Here is a 12,216-nt window from a genome sequence, read left to right as displayed (position 1 = left end):
TCCTGTTGTGTGTCTGAACTATCTGGAAAGAGTTGTTTTTTAAGTATTGTCCAAATTCCCAGTTTTTAGCAGTCAAAGATCAACTCTGGCTACTGTATCATGGCTGGAAGCTGAAATTCTGCTGTTCCTACAGAGTTTTTTTTGGGGGCGGGGGGGAGCGGTAATTCTTTCTCTTTACGTTTTAAGCTTTATCCAATATATAATGGAATTCTCATATTTTTTAATTTTTAATAATGTAAGGGGTACAAGTTGAATTCTTTTACATGTATATATTATATAGTGCTTAAATCTAGGCTTTTGGTGTAACTGTCACCCAGTAATGCGCGTTGTAACCATGGGCAATATTTTATCCCTTTCTTGCACCCACCCTCCCCCCTTGTGCATCTCCAGTGTTCATTTTACCACTCTGTGTGTCCTTGTGGGACCATAGTTTAGCTCCCACCTATAAGTGAGAATATGCAGCATTTATTTTTCTGTTCCTGAGTTACTTCACTTGGGATAACCATTTCCAGTTCCATTCAAGTTGCTGCAGAAGACAGTCATTCTTTCTTATTGTTGAGTAGTACTCCAGGGGTGTCTATATGTGTCTGTATGTATATTTATCACGTTTTCTCTATACACGCCTCAGTTCATGGGCACTTAGGTTGCTTCCATATCTTAAGGACTGTGAATTGTGCTGTGATAAGCATATGAGTGCAAGTATCTTTTTTGTATAATTCATTTTCCTCTGGGTAGATATCCAGTGTGGGATTGAAGGATCACATGGTAGCACTGCTATTAGTTCTTTGAGAAATCTCCATAGACACTGTACTTACTTACATTCTCATCAACAAAGTGCAGGTGTTCCATTTCCACTGCATCTGTGCCAGTATCTATTGTTGTTTGACTTCACAGTAATGGCCATTCTAATTGGGGTAAGATGGTGTCTCATTCTGGTTGCAATTTGCATTTCCCCAGTGATTAGTAATAGTGAGCATTTTTTCATATTTGTTTACTATTTATACGTCTTCTTTAGAAAAATGCTTATTCATGTCATTTACTCACTGTTTAATGGGGATATTTGCTTTTTTCTTGCTGAGTTGAGTTCCCTATAGATTCTAGATATGAGTATTAGTCCTTTGTCAGACATGTAGTTTGGGAATATTTTCTCTCATCATGTATGTTGTCTATTTTACTCTTTTGATTATTTTTCTGTGCAGAAGCTTTTTAGTTTAAGTCACATTTGTCTATTTTTGTTTTGTATTTGGGGATCTTAATCATAAATTCGTTATCCTGGGCCAATATCCAGATGATTTTTTCCTAATTTTTCTTCTAGGATTTTTATTGTTTTAGGTCTTGGATTTAAGTCTTTAATAATTCATCTTGAGTTCATTTTTATACAGGGTGAGAGACTGGGATCAGGTTTCATTCTTCTACAAAAGGCTATCCAATATTCTCAGAAACATTTATTGAATAGTGCATGCTTTCCCCAACGTATGTTTTTCTCTGCTTTCTTGGAGATCAGTTGGTTGGAGGTATATGCTTTTATTTCTGATTTCTTCCTTTTGTTCTTTTGATTTGTGTATCTACTTTTATGCTTATATCATGCTGTTTTAGTTACTGTAACCTTGTAGTATAATTTGAAGTCGGGTAATGTGATCACTTCAGTTTTATTGTTTTTACTAAGGATTTCTTTGGTTATTGGGGCTCTTTTTTGATTCCGTAGACTTTTTTCTATTTCTTTGAAAAATGATGTTAGTGTTTTGAGAGGAGTTTCATTGAATTTGTAGATTTCTTTGAAAATATAGTCATTTTAGCATTATTGGGTCTTCTAATCTTTGAGGATGGATGTTTTTCCATTTGTTTGTGTAATCTATGGTTTCTTTCATCAGTGATTTGTAGTTGTTCTCTTTCTAGAGATCTTTCACCTCCTTGTTTAATTTATTCCTAGCTTTTTTTTTTTTTAATTGCAGCGATTGTAAAGTGGATTGAGTTCCTGCTTTGGTTCTCAGCTTGGTCCTTGCTGGTACATAGAAATTCTATTGATTTTTGTACATTGATTTTATAAACCAAAAGTTTGCTAAATTTATATTCAGACTAGGAATCTCTTGGAAGAAGCCTTAGGGTTTTCTAGGTATAAGATCATATCATCAGCAAACACAGATAATCTGAGTTCCTCTTTTGCAATTTGAATTCTCTTTATTTCTTTCTCTTGCCTGATTGCTCTGGCTAAGACTTCCAGTACCATGTTGAATAGAAGTGGTGAAAGTGGGTATCCTTTGTCGAGTTCTGAGGGAAATGCTTTCAACTTTTACCAATCTGGTATAATGTTGGTTGTGAGTTTGTTATATGTGACTTTTCTTATTATGTGGTATGTTTCTTCCATGCCTAGTTTGTTCACAGTTTTTATCATGAAAGGATACTGGATTTTATCAAATGCTTTTTCTGCATCTATTAATATGATCATATAGTTTTTGTTTTAAATTCTGTTTATGTGGTGAATCACATTGATTGATTTGTATATGTTGAACCATCTTTGCATCCCTAGGATGAAACCTTCTTGAACATACTGAATTGTCCTTGTGATGTGCCATTGGATTCGATTTGTTAGTATTTTATTAAGGATTTTTATATTTGTGTTCTTCAGATATATTGTGCTATAGTTTTCTTTTTTGTTGCATCCTTTCCTGGCTTTGGTAGCAGGGTGATATTGACTTTGTAGAATGAGTTATAGAGAATTTCCTCCTCCTTCACAATCTTTTGGAAAGGTTTCAATAGGATTGGCACTAGTTCTTCTTTGTATGTCTGGTAGAATTTGGCTGTAAATCTGTCTAGTCCTGGGATTTTTTTGGAGGGAGTAGGAGACTTTTCATTATTGATTCAATCTTGCTGCTCATTATTGGTCTGGGGGGGACATTTGGCAATGTCTAGAGATACTACTGATTGTCACAGATTTAGGGGTAAGGGTTATTTGATAGAAGCTAAGGATGCTACTAAACAGCCTCTAACACATGGGAGATCCCCATCTACAACAGAGAATTATCTGGCTCTAAAAGCTATAAACCATCATCACAATAATAGCAAGTAACATGGACATTATTATACTCTCCCTGTATCCCAGACACAGTGCTAAATGAACTGCATACATATGCTCATGGAAACGTTAAAGCTACTCTTAAGAGGAAGGAGCTAGTCATAAACCTATTTTGCAAATAAGAAAATTGAGTCTTAAAGAGATTTTTAAAAAATTATGTAAGATCACCTAGTGGTGAAAGGATAAAGCTGGAATTCAAACTACGCTGTCTGATTCCAGGACCAGAACCTTAAAATAGCTTAAACTTCCTTCCAAGTTAGGGCCAATGCCCTCATTTTATGGGTAACAGAACTGTATGGAATCTTAATGCTTGTTTGTCTTTCAATCCTTAGAGTTAAACGCTATAATGACTCAGGACAGGCTTAGCCCAGAATTGTTTTTATATTGCTAGAGAATTAGTTGGTTGAAGACTTGTATACCTTTTCCTTATTTGACTGTAGTCCAACTCAACATAAAGTGACCTCCCTAAGGCCACACATAATGGTTAAAAGGGGAGAACCACTTCCCAACCCCATATATCTATCTCTGCCCCTCTCTCCACCTTTCTCTCCCTCTCTTTGCCCCTCTCTCTCTCCCTTTTTCCTCTCTCTCCCTCCTCCTCTCTCTCCCCTCTCTCCCCCTCTCTCGCCCCCTCTCTTTCTCCCCTCTACTTTTCTCCCTCCTTCTCTCTCTCTTCTTTTTCTCCCTCTCTCTCTCTCTCTCTCCTTTTCTCTCTCTCCTCTCTCCTCCTCTCTTCCCTTCTCTCTCCCTCTCTCACCCCTCCCTTCCCCCCATCAGGCATCAATCTAGCCACGCTTGATTCTACCTCCCAAAGGGATATCTTTTGATGTTATACCTTCTTCTCCCTTATATCCATGTCTTAGTTTGCACTATGCTGAATGCAGAGCCTGAGACAAGGGTTTGTGTGCAAGTAGTTTACTTGAGAGGTAATCTCAGACAACAGGAGTGAGGCAAAGTCAGAGAGGGAGAAAAGCTACCGACAAGGTATATTAAGTTACTGAGCTTGCCGCTGTGGATAGTGGGGCTCCTGTCTCCACTGCTTTAAATCCTCACATTTTCCAGTTGCACTGGGACTTGGGCTAAAAATAAATGGAAGATAATGGAAACATGTGGATGAGCACCCCATGCTTGAGAAGGAACACTCACAGAGAACAGTACGCCACACCTCCCACTGAATTCAGAGCTAGGCCTAAAGGATAAGAACCCATTTCTTCTGACAAAACAGCAGGTGCACAATAATTTCTCAACCCAGTTATGGATCTTCTTCTGCTTTGGATGAATAATGATGTGCTGGTACACCACTGTGTGTTCAGGGGGCCCTGGATGGTTTATGTGCTGCACATTTTCTTCTTCATGCACTAGTTCTCCACTTTTCTTCTTCCAATATGGTGCTGGAATTACCTGGTTTTTCTGTAAAAGTTCTGGATGAAGCTAATCAGCAAAAATGCAATCCTTAAGGCTCCAGATCCTCATGGATACTATTTTTTTTTTTAAGACAGTCTCACTCTGTCACCCTTAGTAGAATGCCATGGCATCACAGCTCACAGCAACCTCAAACTCTTGGGCGTAAGTAGGTCCTCTTGCCTCAGCCCCTCAGCCTACCAAGTAGCTGGGACTACAGGCACTTGACACACGCCTGGCTAGTTTTTCTATTTTTAGTAGAGCTCAGGATCTCACTCTGGCTCAAGCAGATCTCGAACTCCTGAGCTCAAGCGATCCACCTGCCTGGACATCCCAGAGTGCTAGGATTACAGACATGAGCCACTGCCCCTGGCCCCTGGCCCCTGATGGATACTATTAAAGAGACTAACGGTGAGCAGTTGACTGGACTGAAATTGGGGGAATGTGCACTTGATTAATAGAAACCAGCTTTATAAATCCAGCCTGCTTTGAAGTCCCACTGTTGTATGCAGGGTGGTAAATGCCAGCTGCTTCTGGCCTGAGACAGGCTAACAGTGCAATTATAAAATGAGAGCAATGTCATGTGGCAAAGTGGAAAACTGCTTTCAGTGTTCCTTTTATTGTCTTAAAAAAAAAAATAGCCAACAATTACTGCGCACTTAGCATGCATTAAGTCATTCAAGGCCTCCTTGGAAGAAGACTAAAGTATTTTAGAAGATAGAACAGTATTTGCTTTTAGGGAAAATAGAGGAAATGGACATGGAGAAGGGCCACAGAAGGGTCTTTGAGGAGCTGGCAAAGTTCTTTTTTTTTCTTCTTTTTTGGCAAGGTTTTGTTTCCTGTTTCCAGGTGGTGGCTACAGAGGTGTGCTCTTTTTAATAAGGAATACATTTATGCACTGTATACATTTTTTGTAAGTGAATGATGTTTTATTATTTAAAGAAGTTAAAATAGTAAAAGTTTAAGGACTAAATGGAAAAACTATAACTTCTGAGGAGAGAATAATGATAATGAGCAACTTTTAAGCCTTCTGTTTGGATTATCTCATTTCATCTTCACAATGCCCCCCATGAAATAAATGATAACATTATTTTCCCCATTGCCAGATGAGGAAATTGAGGTAAAGATCAAATTGCTTGTCCCTAGTGATACTGCTGGTAGGTGGTAATTTTTTATCTCTGAACATGATACTTTTTTGGATAGACCTTGTTTTTTTGAGACAGTCTTACTCTGTCTCCCTGCGTAGAGTGCCATGACATCATAGCTCACAGCTACCTCAAATTCCCCGGCTCAAGTGATCTTCTTGCCTCAGCCTCCCAAGGCTCCCAAGGTGGTACTGCAGGTACCCACCACAATTTCTAGCTTTTTTTTTTTTTTTTTCTTTTTTAGCAGAGACATGGTCTCCTTCTTGCCCAGGCTGGTCTTGCTCTCCTGAGCTCAAGCAATCCATCCACCTTGGCTTCCCAGAGTGCTAGGATTATAGGCGTGAGCCACTGCGCCTGGCCTAAACATGATACTTTTTAAAGTATCAAGGCTGGCCCATTAAAGTGAGGTGCTCAGTAGCTTCTTGGTTTATTTAAAACCTGAGCAAGGTCTATCCTAGCTCAGTTGCTCAGACTGAGCCTTAGATCTGCAGAACTTTGAAGCCTGGAAGTGCCAAGGACAAGGTGTACCATGGGAGGAAGTCAGCCACCATGTTGATTTGGAGCCACTAACATTTTTCTGTAGAAATCTGCCACTTGTCCCCAGTCTCTTGGATTTCCCTTTAAATTAAAGGTCACTGGTTGTTGGCCAGAGTCGGTGGCTCATGCCTGTAATCCTAGCACTCTGAAAGGCTGAGGTGGGTGGATTGCTTGAGCTCAGGAGTTCAAGAGCAGCTTCAGCAAGAACAAGACCTCATCTCTACTAAAAAAAAATAGAAAAAAAATTAGCTGAAACTCAGTCTTTTCTGATATCATGTGGATTTGTTTGGAAAATGGATGTCTGTGAATAATCTCGGAGGACTATTATTAAAAGGCAGTAAATATCAAATTAAAATATATCCTTAGCTCTTAAAGGGCTAAATTTAAATTCCAGTCACCATCTGACCTGCTCGATTCCATCAAACAAATTTTTATGTGGCACCTGTTTTGTAACTAGTTAGTATACCTTGTAAGTTTCACAAAAATGTGGTCTTTGGTGGAGAAGATGGGATATATGTGAATGTGTGCATATTTTTAAATCCCACTGACTGAGGCTTCTAAAATGGCATGTAACATAATTTGCAGTAATTCACCTTGTAATTTTAGCCTGCACAGATCATATCCCTTTCTTTCTCCATTATATTCATCAGAGATAGTAGCACTATAATCCATCTGTCATCCCCCAGCAATTGTAATCTCCTTTCTTAGCCACCTCCTCTTCTACATTTTTATCCCACCTAACACAGAGCTGTGCATGTGCTAAGCACTCAACAGATGTCTCAAATAAATCAAGCATAGCCTCTCCACTCAACTCTTGATTTTTACAAGCAGGAGGATAATTTTAAATGTTCATGTTGCATGTATTATAGAATCTCATATTACTCTCCTCCTAAAACCAATCTATGGTCCTCAGTGCTGTACCAATAGAACCGAACAAGAAATTCAACATTCAGACTGTTTCTACCAATGGATTAAAACCTCAGAGAAATATTTTAAACTTTTCTAAAAAGGAAAAGGAAAGTGGACTGAATGTATTCATAGGTTTTCTGCTTCCTCCATTGTTCCTGCTTGGAAGGTGTGTGTGAGGAAGAACGCATGCTCCCCAGTCATGATGGGGTGCTGCAGCTCCCTGCACCTCCTTCGACAGGCCAGAGCTGCCTTGGCCTCAGAGAAGCAGTGTTATCCCAGTCATTGTAGCTTATTAAACAATATCTTTTTTCAACTCCCTGAGTTCATTGCTCTGATGCTTGTCCTATGAGGATGACATGGCTGGGGACAGAGCCCAGATGCTGGTGGTAGGCCCATATGGGTTTGCAAGTCTGTCCAGCCATGCATTTGCTTTGGGGACTATTCCTGCAATGCTCTGAGTCTTGGTTGCCTCATCTGTAAAATGGGAACCACAGTGTTTACAATCCTAAATAGGAAGGCGAGTACTTAAGAGTCAAAAGCACTGAGCACATAATAAACCCTGAATAATATTTATTCTCCCCTCATGGGAGGGTTTTCAGAAAACCTCTGTCTGTCTTCCCTTTTCAGTCTTTTTTTTCTAACTCAAAAGGATCAAAGTAACAAAAAATTTTAACTTCTTTTTCACTCCGAGCATATTTTTCTTTCTTTCTTTCTTTCTTTCTTTCTTTTTTTTTTTTTTGAGACAGAGTCTTTTCCATTTTTTAGTAGAGACGGGGTCTTGCTTTTGTTCAGGCTGGTCTCAAACTCCTGTGCTCAAGCAATCCACCTGCCTCAGCCTCCCAGAATGCTAGGATTACATGCGTGAGCCATCATGCCCCGCCTCCAAGCATATTTTTCATATACTATAAGATAGAAAATTAATCCTTGTGCATGATAAGAAATGCTTCCCTTCCAGAGAAATACCCAGAGACCAGCATCATGTAATATATTTATGAAAATCCATTAATTTAAACTTATCTAACACTTGTTGGAAAACATCATTTTGCTTCAGAATTAACTTGAGATTTTTCATTTATAATGCTTACCAATGTCTTCCCTCCCCCCCTCCCCTCCCCCCCACCATGTTACCCAGGCTGGAGTGCAGTGTTGTGATCATAGTTCACTGCAGCCTTGAACTCCTGGGCTCAAGCAATCCTCCTGCCTTAGCCTCCCAGTAGCTGGGACTATAGATTCACGCCACCATGCCTAGTTAATTTTTTTTTTTAACTTTTTATAAAGATAAGGTCTCACTGTATTATCCTGGTTGGTCTTGAACTCCCGATCCCAAGAGACCCTCCTTGTTCAGCCTCCCAAAGTGCTGGGATTACAGGCATGAGCCACTGCACTTGGCAAGGTTAGCAATTTTTCTTCTTTTTTTTTTTTTTTTTTTTTTGCAATTTCTTGATAATTTGGTTCCTTTTGTCATTTAATTGGAGGGCTACCATATCATCCTACATGTATTGAATTTTTTCTTTTTTTTTTTTTTGGCCGGGGCTGGGTTTGAACCCGCCACCTCCGGCATATGGGACCGGCACCCTACTCCTTGAGCCACAGGCGCCACCCTGTATTAAATTTTTTCATGGGAAAGTGAATTTTCCCCAATTAGAGAAAGGCCACACTGTGTGATATGGGGGCAATGTTGAGAACATATCACCTCGTGGAGGTCTCTTGGAACCCCTATAGCCCAGCACAGGCACTGGGGAAGAGGCCGCTGAGTCTCCCGGCCCTGCAACCATAACTCACAGCTCAGACTTGGGTTCATCTCTGCTTCCTACAGAAGAGCGGATTCAGACCTTTGCACGTGCTGGCTGTCTGGTAGCAGCTGTGTGCTCCAGCAGGTCCTTCCCGAAGTGGAAGGCCTGAGAAGGTCTCGGCATTAAATGTTTCTGCTGAGGCTTTAGCCCCTTGGACTTCAAACACCTCTCTTCGGCTCTGGGAACACTTCCAGCAGAACAGATGTCGCCATAAAAAGCTGACGCATATTTTTCTTTTTCCTACTTACTATTCCCTATGCCATCTCTAAGGAATCCAAACTTGTAGAGAAAAAGTCTGAGTGGGAAGTGTGCCAAAGGCTTTTCTTTGCATAGAAACACCCAAGTCAAACCCACCTTTATTTGATTATGGAATTGCTTCCTAGAGATGCACCCTACCCATAGCATGAGATCAACCTGCTGGTGACATAGTTGGCAGAGGGGCCCATGGGCACCTGGCTCATCTCTTGCCTTACCTCCTATTTAGTCTGCGTTCTGAAATGGCCACTCCTGGTACCTCCTCTTCCCCATGGAGAAAGAGCTTGCCTTGGCTAGCATCTCAACAGTTTCCAAATCCTTTATTCATTATTACCATGTATAAAAGATAAATGCAGAAATGTATTGTAATAAAGAGCTTCCCTCCTGGTCTACAGTTTAGTTCCGCTAACTTCCTCCTTTCCCTCTCTCCTTTCCCTCCTCAACCCCTCATTCTATCCTTCCCGGCCTTCCTTCCTGAAAAAGACATCCCATTTCAACAAACTATGAAATCAGAAGACGCAGCAATATTAGGTGGGTTGCGTGAGGTGCCCTGCTGTGACATCCAAACCCACACTGTTGAGATAAAACTTGGCATGGAGAGTTAGTAGGAAAATGAGTCAAGTGCAGAGTACAAGACATCTGACTGTTGAAGTCCATTGCCGGCTGCTATAAGGCTGGTTTTCTCTCTGGTCCTTCTTAGCCGTTGAGGGAGGGACCTTCTTGCTTCTTCCACAGATTGCTCTGTTCATTTCTTGTATGTCATTCTGCAGAGCGAGGATGGCGCTGGCTGCAAAGGGCACATCGTCCTTCCTCTCCTTTCTGCCCTAGCCCATTTGTGGGCAAAGCAGGGGGTGTGCAGAAAATCAAGGCGTTGTCTGTCTTGTCATCATTTTAGAGTGTATCTTCGCCTCTTTGGGGGAAATCTTTCACCCAGCAGTGTGGCATGTGATGCCACCGTGTTTCTTCACATTTTTATGATTCAGTTCAGTGACAGGTGATTGAGAGCTCTCTGCTAGTGCTGCAGGTGATAAAGAACAAGCCTGACTCCGCCTAAAAAACATACTGCCGCAGGGTATGTAGACAGGTGTGCAACCGACAGCCACACAAGGCTGAACCAGAGAAGGTTATGAAGGAGGCATCGGCACCCAGCCTGGGGAGACAGTGGTGTTTTTGTTGTTGTTGTTGTTGTTGTTTTGTAGAGACAGAGTCTCACTTTACCACCCTTGGTCGAGTGCCATGGCATCACACAGCTCACAGCAACCTCTAACTCCTGGGCTTAGGCGATTCTCTTGCCTCAGCCTCCCAAGTAGCTGGGACTACAGGCGCCCGCCATCATCCAGGCTATTTTTTTGTTGCAGTTTAGCCAGGGCTGGGTTTGAACCCACCACACTCTATATACAAGGCAGGTGCCCTACCCACTGAGCCACACGTGCCGCCTGAGAGAATGATGTTAACTTAGGCTGTGAGCAGTCTGCAGAAAGAATTCTCAGTAGCTCAAGAGCAATGTGTTTTCTCGGTAGGGAAAGTAGTGCCAGCAAAGAACCACAGTGTACCCAGAAAGAATCCCTAAAAGCTGCGTGAATTGGGGGCGTGGGCACTGAGAGGGAGGTCTAATGGGAGGACAGTATTGCAGAGTGGTTAGAGACTCTAGAACCTACCTTGTTCAGCTCCCACTTTTGCCACTTAAATAGCTGGATGACCTTGAGAAAGTCATTTAATTTCTTTGTTCCTCAGTTTCCCCATCTGCAAAATGGGAATGATAGTGTCTCCTTCACAGGATGGTTTTGTACTAAATTCCATCTAACACAGTTTCTAACATGTAGCTGCGGCAGTGGTAAGAAAGCCAGGTGGGAACAGGTGAGGCTGGCCACAGGAAGACACGTCAGTAACCTCTTCCAATCCAGATAGGGCTCCCCCAGGGCTGCAGCAGTATGCGTGGCCAGCAGGGCTGTATGTGAAATGATGGTGATCACATGAACGATATTTCACAGTGAATCTGTGAGGAAGCCCAGAGAGAGAGATTGTTGGATTCAGAATGTACATCATGCGACATGGCATTCGGGACAACTCTGGGCTTTATAGATACAAACAAGCCTGTATAAGTATGGGTGTGTGCATGTGACCACACAGTCTTGTATGAAATATTATAGGTATGATTGTGACATACCCGTATTTATGATGTGACTATGCATTTGCTAGTGTGAGACAGCGAGGCCACTATTCCTGAGCCTGACAGCCACCGCTCTCCAGTAAGGACTCATCCTCGGAGATAGAATACTTACCAGCACTTTCCAAATGATAGACAATCCCATGAGCATTAAAATCAGGTTTTACAAAAACCACTTTTTAGAGTTATAGTATGTAAGGACTTGATGTGTTACATCTCAAGTATCCTGTGTTTTCAAAAGTTATTTTGAATTAGGATTGCATAACCTGCTGATTAAAGCCCAAATCCATTTTCAGTTGTTTTTGTTTGTTTGTTTTTTTGCCAAACCTTTCTTTTTTTTTTTATTGTTAAATCATAGCTGTGTACATTAGTGCAATTAAGGGGTACAATGTGCTGGTTTCATATACAATCTGAAATATTCTCATCAAACTGTTCAGCGTAGCCTTCATGGCATTTTCTTAGTTATTGTATGTAGACATTTGTATTCTGCCTTTAGTAAGTTTCGCCTGTACCCATTCTAAGATGCACCATAACCACCCCTCCCTCCACCCTAACCACCTCCCTTCCTTACCCTTCCTTGGACCTTCCTCATAGTCTTGTGCTATAGTGGGTTATAGCCTTCATGTGAAAGCTATAATTTAGCTTCATAGTAGGGCTGAGTACATTGGATACTTTTTCTTCCATTCCTGAGATACTTTGCTAAGAAGAATATGTTCCAGCTCCATCCGTGTAAATATGAAAGAGGTAAAGTCTCCATCTTTCTTTAAGGCTGCATAATATTCCATGGTATACATGTACCACAGTTTGCCAGTCCATTCGTGGGTCGATGGGCACTTGGGCTTCTTCCATGACTTAGCAATTATGAATTGGGCTGCAATAAAATATTCTGGTACAGATGTCTTTGTTATATTGTGATTTTTGGTCTTCTGAGTATAA

The 12,216-nt window shown here is 41.2% G+C and overlaps 1 protein-coding gene across 13 annotated transcripts in view; it reads left to right on the top strand.

The window, feature by feature from the left end:
* The window catches only part of PHACTR1 (phosphatase and actin regulator 1), a 544,631-nt gene that overhangs the window by 381,058 nt on the left and 151,357 nt on the right, over positions 1–12,216 (top strand). The gene's annotated exons all lie outside the window — the stretch shown is intronic.

This window comes from Nycticebus coucang, chromosome 9, assembly GCF_027406575.1.
Source record: "Nycticebus coucang isolate mNycCou1 chromosome 9, mNycCou1.pri, whole genome shotgun sequence".
Taxonomy (NCBI): Eukaryota; Metazoa; Chordata; class Mammalia; order Primates; family Lorisidae; genus Nycticebus; species Nycticebus coucang.
Note: the sequence above shows the minus strand (reverse complement) of the source record. Positions and strands in the feature narration are given on the sequence as shown.